Source organism: Panthera leo, chromosome A3 (genome assembly GCF_018350215.1).
Source record: "Panthera leo isolate Ple1 chromosome A3, P.leo_Ple1_pat1.1, whole genome shotgun sequence".
Taxonomy (NCBI): domain Eukaryota; kingdom Metazoa; phylum Chordata; class Mammalia; order Carnivora; family Felidae; genus Panthera; species Panthera leo.
This window is the reverse complement of record NC_056681.1, coordinates 27664242-27671079: the sequence shown is the minus strand read 5'-3', so window position 1 is coordinate 27671079 and position 6838 is coordinate 27664242. Positions and strand designations below refer to the sequence as shown.

The following is a 6838-nucleotide window of genomic DNA, read 5'->3' as shown; positions in this document are numbered from 1 at the left end:
AAGCCCCGCCCATCTCTCCCGCCATATGCCCTCCCCTTCTCCCCCTCACTCACTGCACTTCAGCCATCCTGGCCTCCTTCCTCAAACTTATCCAACTCTTTCCTGCTCGCGGATCTTTGTACTCACTGCTCTCTTCTCCGAGGGAATTTCTGAACCACTCATGCTATGGCTCTTCCACTTCCATTCGTTTTCACAGCTACTTATCTTTTTCCTTCATAGCAATTATTGTTGCGTGAAACTACATTTGTTCATTTGCTTACACGCGTATTGTTTTTCACTCTAGAAAGTGGGCTCCACAAGGAATTGGTATCTGTCTTGCTCATACCCCACCCCCAGCACTGTCTGGCTCAGAACAAGTGATGAATAGCTAGCTGTGAACTGAATAAATGTGAACAAAGGAGCCATGAAAGCCAACAAACAAACAAAAAACAAAAACCATGGTCCAAGAGCTAAGTGGAAAGCCAGTCATTTCCTAAAAAAGGCCTTCATGAAAATCTTGGGATCAGCTTCTCCAACCTTCTCAGTCCACAGATGGGGAAACAGGCCCAGATAACAGATCGGCCCACTTGAGAGCACCCAGAAAGCCATTACCATAGATGCCCAGCCCACTGGGGTCAAATGCTGCAGACCTGCCTGGCAAATGAGGCCCAGAGAAGGTCACAGCCACCTCCTTGAGGCCATCACTGTACATCTGAAGCTGTGGCCACCCCCATCCTATAGGGGAGGAGATCGGTCTCTTTGGGAACAGAGGTGCCAGTAAGCTGACAAACTGTGAAAGGAGGGCTGGAGAGGGTGGGAAGGCCCATTCCTGGGCCAGGCAGCTGTTCTGAGGCAGCTCAGGGATAATAGCTGGTACGAAAATAACCCAGTCTCCTCACCCTTGTTCCAGCCCTCACACCTCTGCCCCACTAGAGGTGAGGCTAACACTTGAATTCCTCTCAGTAACACACGAGGTTTTAGCGGGGCCTGCGCAGAGGACAGTGATCATCAGACCCAGCCCTGTCCACTGGGGGCTCACAGTCTGATGGAGGAGGCAGGCTAGAGGCCTGTCAGGCTGCAGAGTGACCACACCTACATCTGGGGACGTTCAAGGGAGGGACGATCCCCAGAAAAAAGGACCCCTGAATTAATTTGATTAGCCAGTTCAGGAGGTGACAGTAACAGAAGTAACCGCCAGTGCAAAGGGAGAGAGGCAACACAGATGAGCTGCAGGAATAGTTTGCAAGCTTTCGTGGGTAGAAGCATCAGAAATCTGAGAGTGGAGGCACAGAATAGGAGGCTAGAAATGGGAGCAGTGTCAAAAAAGGTGGGGAATTGGGGCTGTCCAATTTATGCGGGAATTTGGATGTCAAGAGAACTTGGGCTATCTTTGGTGCACCAAAGGAGAGACCTGGAAGATTTTAACCCACGAGGACGCCGTGATCAGGCTTGCAAGATAGAAAGTGCCCTGTAGCTGCTTTGGGGGAAGTTGCCCAGGCGGGCGGCGGACTGAAGGGAGAGAATACACTTCATTCTAGATGGGTAGTTCTAAATAGGTCTCCTGCAGGAGGCAGGAATAAGGTCTCAGTCTCTACAGGGCTTGGATCGTCACTCGCTCCACTCCTGCATCACACCACCCCGAGGGTCCAACTTCCGTTCGTTTGTCGCGAACTCAAAGTTTGAGTAGACAAAATGTACTGCTGGAACCCTAACCCTAGACGAGGGGTCCGAGCAGCCGACTTCAACTCCCAAAATGCTTTGCTTTACAGCTCTGCAGGTCGCGCATGCTTCAGGAAAGGCCGGCTGGCTTGTCCACTGGGGCGACTCGTCAGCTGGGTGAAGTGCGGGAAACATAGGGACCGCCATCTTAGCTTGGGGCAAACCAACTGTACACGTACGGGAGTTTCGCCTTCTTTCTGTCGTCAGTTCCTAACAGGTGCTGAGACAAAACGCGCTCAATCGCTGCAAATCTCGTTAGTATGCTTTCCGGCGACAATTTCTCCCATTTTGCGCCCCCAGTCCGGAACGGCACCCGCAGGGACACCTTAGCACATCCCAGCATGGCCGCACTCAGCCGGATTCTGCGTGGGGCGGAGTCGGAAGCGGTCCCGCCCCGCCTCCTGGTAGGAAGGGGGTTTCCGCTTCCGGCAGCGGCGGCTGCAGCCTCGCTCTGGTCCCTGCGGCTGGCGGCCGAGCCGTGTGTCTCCTCCTCCGCCGCCGCCATATTGTCTGTGTGAGGAGAGGGGAGAGCGGCCGCCGCCGCTGCCGCTTCCACCACAGGTACTGTGGGAGCCGCCAGGCGAGGTCGTTGGTGTGTGGAGGTGGGTCCGGGATAGGACGACGGGTCGCGGTCGGCCCTCGCGCTCCCAGCGGACTCCCGAACGGCCCATCGCCTTCCCCTGCCCCCCCCCCCCCCTTACACACACCAGCCGAGGCCCCTGCAGCCCATCGGGGAGGCCTGGGGCCACCGTTCAGGACCGCGAGCGAGGCTTGCGGGGCAGAGGCTGATGTGAGGGTGGGAACTGGCTTTCTGGAGTCCCGCTTATGGCGGGGGAGAGGGCTGGACTGGGGCGGGGACTAGGGGGCAACTTGGAGGAGGGGGTCGCCTGAGGGGGAAGGGAGCTTGAGGGGTGGGGCCACAGGGGGATGCTGGGGGAGGGTGCCCAGGGGAGTGGTGCTTGATGGGTAGGGTGGGGTGAACCCTCCCGGGAAGCGGAGCAGCTGGAGTGGGGGCCTTCTAAGGGTCCCTGTGGGCCGGGCTGGGCTTCCCACCTGCAGACTGGGGTGCAAAGAGGAGGGAACCCCGGGCGAGGTCGCTGGGAAGAAAGGGGGAAGGGACCGCGAAGTGGGGCCGAATGGGTGGAGTTGGGAGTTCAGGGTTAGTTGGGAGCCTGGGTGGTAGAGAAGTATGTAGAATGGAAGGTTGGCCAGCAGTATCCAGCCTAGTTTGTGACCTTTCGGAAGAGTACGACTTCTATTTTGTTTTTTTTTTGCTGCTGCTGTTGTTGTTGTTTGTTGTTTTGCAGCGTCGGAACGTTTCTAGTCTAAGCAGGTGATGGGTGGAGCTTCGGTAGTTTGTTTTTGGAAAGCGAAGTCAGGGTGGGAAGAAGTCGCTTCTTGACTCTTGGCTATTGTGGGAAGGGAAGAGTTCCGAAACGAAGGTGGTGCCTTGACTTGGGAAGGACTCGGTTGCCTTGAAGCTGCTGAGGTCTGCGAGAAGGGGGCACGGGGAGAAGACGTGCAAAGAAAACGGGAAGGGGACGATTTTAGCAGGAGTTAGGAGGCTGCATTACACCTAAGGAGTGGCGGAGTCGGCCAGGGCTAAAGAACCAGAGGGCCTGGGTTCTCAAATGTCAGTGCCTTTGCTACTTAGCTGTGTGCCCTGATCTCTGTGAGCCTTGGTTTTCCTATCTGTAAAGTGGGGGCCGTAGGATTTCCTAGGTCGTACGTTTACGGTGAGCGGTAAAAAGGATACTTTGTGTCGAGTGCTTAACGCGGTACCTGGCAGGTAGTAAGCGCTTGGTAGGTTAAAGGGACCAGCTGGTATATTTAGGGGTCCTCTGTTCTACGTAAAAGGTGTGGTCAGGAACCAAACGGTGGGCGAGACTTCAGAATATTACCCTTGTGGAAATTGCTGCAGTGTTTTGTTTCGTTGTAAGTCGATTTGGCGTAACTGGCTTGGTGGGCCCTTGAAAGACCAGGGCCAATAGCGGGTCTCCCTCGTGTCATTTAAAAAACCAAAAACCAAAAAACGTCAACTGCTGTTTGACCTGGGCACCTTTATCCTTCTGTGACTTTGAAATACTTGACTTTCATTTGCTATTGGGGGAGGGTGTACAACTTGAAGAAAGAAAAGATTTGAAGTGTGCTTGGGTTGATTTATCCACTGATTACAAAGTTAGGTCACCCTGGGGCAACTTTTTTTTTTTTTTTTTTTAAACCCCGACATGCCCGGTTATGTCCTCCTGTATGGAATACAGTAGCGAAGAGAAGCACACGTTGAAGGGGAACGTTAGGTTAGTTTCTGTGTAATGGGTTTCTTGCCTTGCTGTTTGGGGATGAAACAAGTGGCAGCTTCCTTTCCACAGTGTATTTTTAGTTCTCCTGTTGCCTAGCCACTGTTACAGGCTGAGTCTTTGATTTTACTGTTGTCTCTGTCTCTGAACAGATACCTTTACTTCACATACTCCTTTGGAGAAAGGGGAAATTTTCTTCAGGAACTGAGTTGAAAGCCTTCCCTTAGGGTTTGGGTGTGTGGTAGACAGAATGATACCCTCCCCGACAAAGATGTCCATACTCTAATTCCCAGAATCTGTGAATGTGTTACATGGTAGAAGGGACTTTGCAGATCTCCTTAGAGTCACGAATCTGAAAATAGGAAGATGATTCTGCATTTCGTGGATGGACCCAATCTACTGACACGAGACCTTGAAAGCAGAGAACTTGACCCCCACCTGGGAGTCAAGGGAGGGCAGAAGGGTGAACACAGAGGTTGCGACCATGAGAAGGACTCCGTTTGCTGTTGCTAGAGGGGGCCACAGGGAAAGCATGAGAAGGAATATGGTCGGCTCCAGTGGCAGAGACCAGCCCCAGCTGACAGCCGGCACTAGGAAATGGAGACCTCAGTCCTACAACCGCCAGAAACTGATTGTGACCAACAGCCAGAATGAGCTAGGAAGTGGATTCTTCCCCCAGAGTTTCCAGCAAGGAATATACCTTGATTCTGGCCTCGTGCCCTAAGCAGAAGACTTAGCCAGAGCCCGCGTAACTTCTGACCTACAGAAACTTCTGTGACCTGAGATAATAAATTTCTGTTGTTTGAAGCCACTCCTGTTTGTGGCAGTTTGTTACGGCGGCAGTAGAACACTGTATCGATTTTTGGTACCTGGAGTGGGGTACTGTTACCTCAAAATGTGGAAGTGGATGAAGGCCAGAAAATTTTTGAGGAGCGTGGTAGAAAAGACCTACAACAGATGGTAGAAATATGGATGTTGACTCCTAGTGAGGGCTCAGGGGGAAATGAGGCAGGTATTAGAAACTGGAGGAAAGAGGATCCTTGTTACTTAGTGGCAAGTAAGTTTAGAATTGTATCCTGTGGTTATGTGGAAAAGAGAACTAGTAAGTAATAAACCTGGCTCTCCAGTGGAGATTTCCAAGCAAAGTGTGGAAGGTGGAGCCTGCTGTATTTGTGCCTGGGAGTCTGACTAACAACAGTGAATCCCTATGAAATTTACGTAAAGTCCATGAGGTCCTTGAGGATTTTATACTAACAAAAACGATGCCAGCTTGGATTGAAAGACATAGTATGAAAGTTAAAGAGGTCTGTTAAAACCCCCCAAAGTCTAGGCAGGAAACGGGCTGGTAAACTCAGGTGTGAGTGTGCTGCTTTTTGTTAAAATGTGGGTGACTCAGAAGCTGGAACCAAGAGCCCAGAGAGGTGGAGCTGAAAGCTGCAGAGGATTTTTCCCTGACTTTGAAATGGAATGGAGTTTGCCCAGATTTTGAAACTGCTTTGGACCAATGGATCTGTTTTCTCTTCCATTTTCCTATTTTGGACTGGGAATTCTATAACTGTTGCCCTATACCTGTCCCACCCTTGTGTATTGGAAGCAGGTAGCTTGGTTTTTGTTTTCAGAAATTGTGCCCCAGGAGTTCTTATTGTATTATACACAAAGCCTCATCCACACCTGATTTAGATGATGAGATTTGGGACTTTTTAATTGATGACCTTTAGGTGAGATTTTGGGATTTTGAGTTGATGCTATAATGGAATGAGACCTTAGGATGGGATGGATGTATTTTGCATTTGGGAAAGATATGAATCAATGGAGGTCAGAGGGGGGGCTGTGGTAGATGAAATGACACCCTGCCTTCCCTCTCCCCCCAAAGATGTCTGTACCCTAATCCTGGAATCTGAATATGTTAACATTATATGGCAAAAGGGACTTTGCAAATGTAATTATGGTTTAAGTATCTTAAGATAGGAAGATTATCCTGGATTTTCTGAGTGGGGCCAATCTAACATGAAGGCAAAGAACTTTGTCCAGCTGCAGTCAGAGAGATGGGTCAGAAGTTAGAGATTTGAAACATGAGGGGAACTCAACCCGCCATTACTGGAGGGGGCCTCATGGAAAGCATGTGGACAGCCCCTTGCTGACCACTAGCAAGGAAATGGGGGCATCAGTCATAACAACCACAAGAAACTGAACTCAGCCAGCAGTCTAAATGAGCTTGGAAGCAGATTCCTGTCCCTGCCCCAAGTGTCAGCAAGGAACAGAGCAAGGTGGACATCTTGAGGGTTTTTTGTTTGTTTGTTTGTTTGTTTGTTTGTTTGTTTTGGTCTTGGGAGACCCTAAGCAGAAGATCCAGCCAAGTGCACCTGATTTCTGGCCTATAGAAACTGAGATAATAAATTTGTGTTGTTTTATGTTTGTGGTAATTTGTACAGCAACAGTAGAAAACGAATAGAGGCCTTTTGCTGATTTTATTTAAAACTCTCGGGGGGATAGGGGTGCCTGGGTGGCTCAGTTGGTTGAGCGTCTGACTTCCACGCAGGTCACGATCTCACAGTTGTGAGTTCGAGCCCCACTTTGGGCTCTGTGCTGACATCTCAGAGCCTGGAGCCTGCTTCCAATTCTGTGTCTCCCTTTCTTTCTGCCCCTCTCCACTCATGCTCTGTTTCTCTCTTACAAATAAATAAACATTAAAAAAATAAATAAAAAAAGAAAATTTCAGGGGGATTGTTTTGTAAAGAACAGAAGTAGTAAAGATTATTCTGCAAAGTGATTTGGTTCTAGAAGACTTCACAAAGTAATTGTGTTGAGTAGAACCTGTGCCTTTTCCTTAGTGTTTAAATATC

General features: G+C 50.1%; 1 protein-coding gene across 2 annotated transcripts in view; it reads left to right on the top strand.

The window, feature by feature from the left end:
• The first annotated feature begins 2129 nt into the window (after nt 1-2129).
• CSNK2A1 (casein kinase 2 alpha 1) overlaps nt 2130-6838 on the top strand; it is a 53582-nt gene continuing 48873 nt past the window's right edge. The window contains exon 1 of one of the 2 annotated variants that reach the window (XM_042931359.1): nt 2130-2259. The gene's annotated coding sequence lies outside the window, so the exon portion shown is untranslated. The other variant, XM_042931361.1, reaches the window with a different exon arrangement.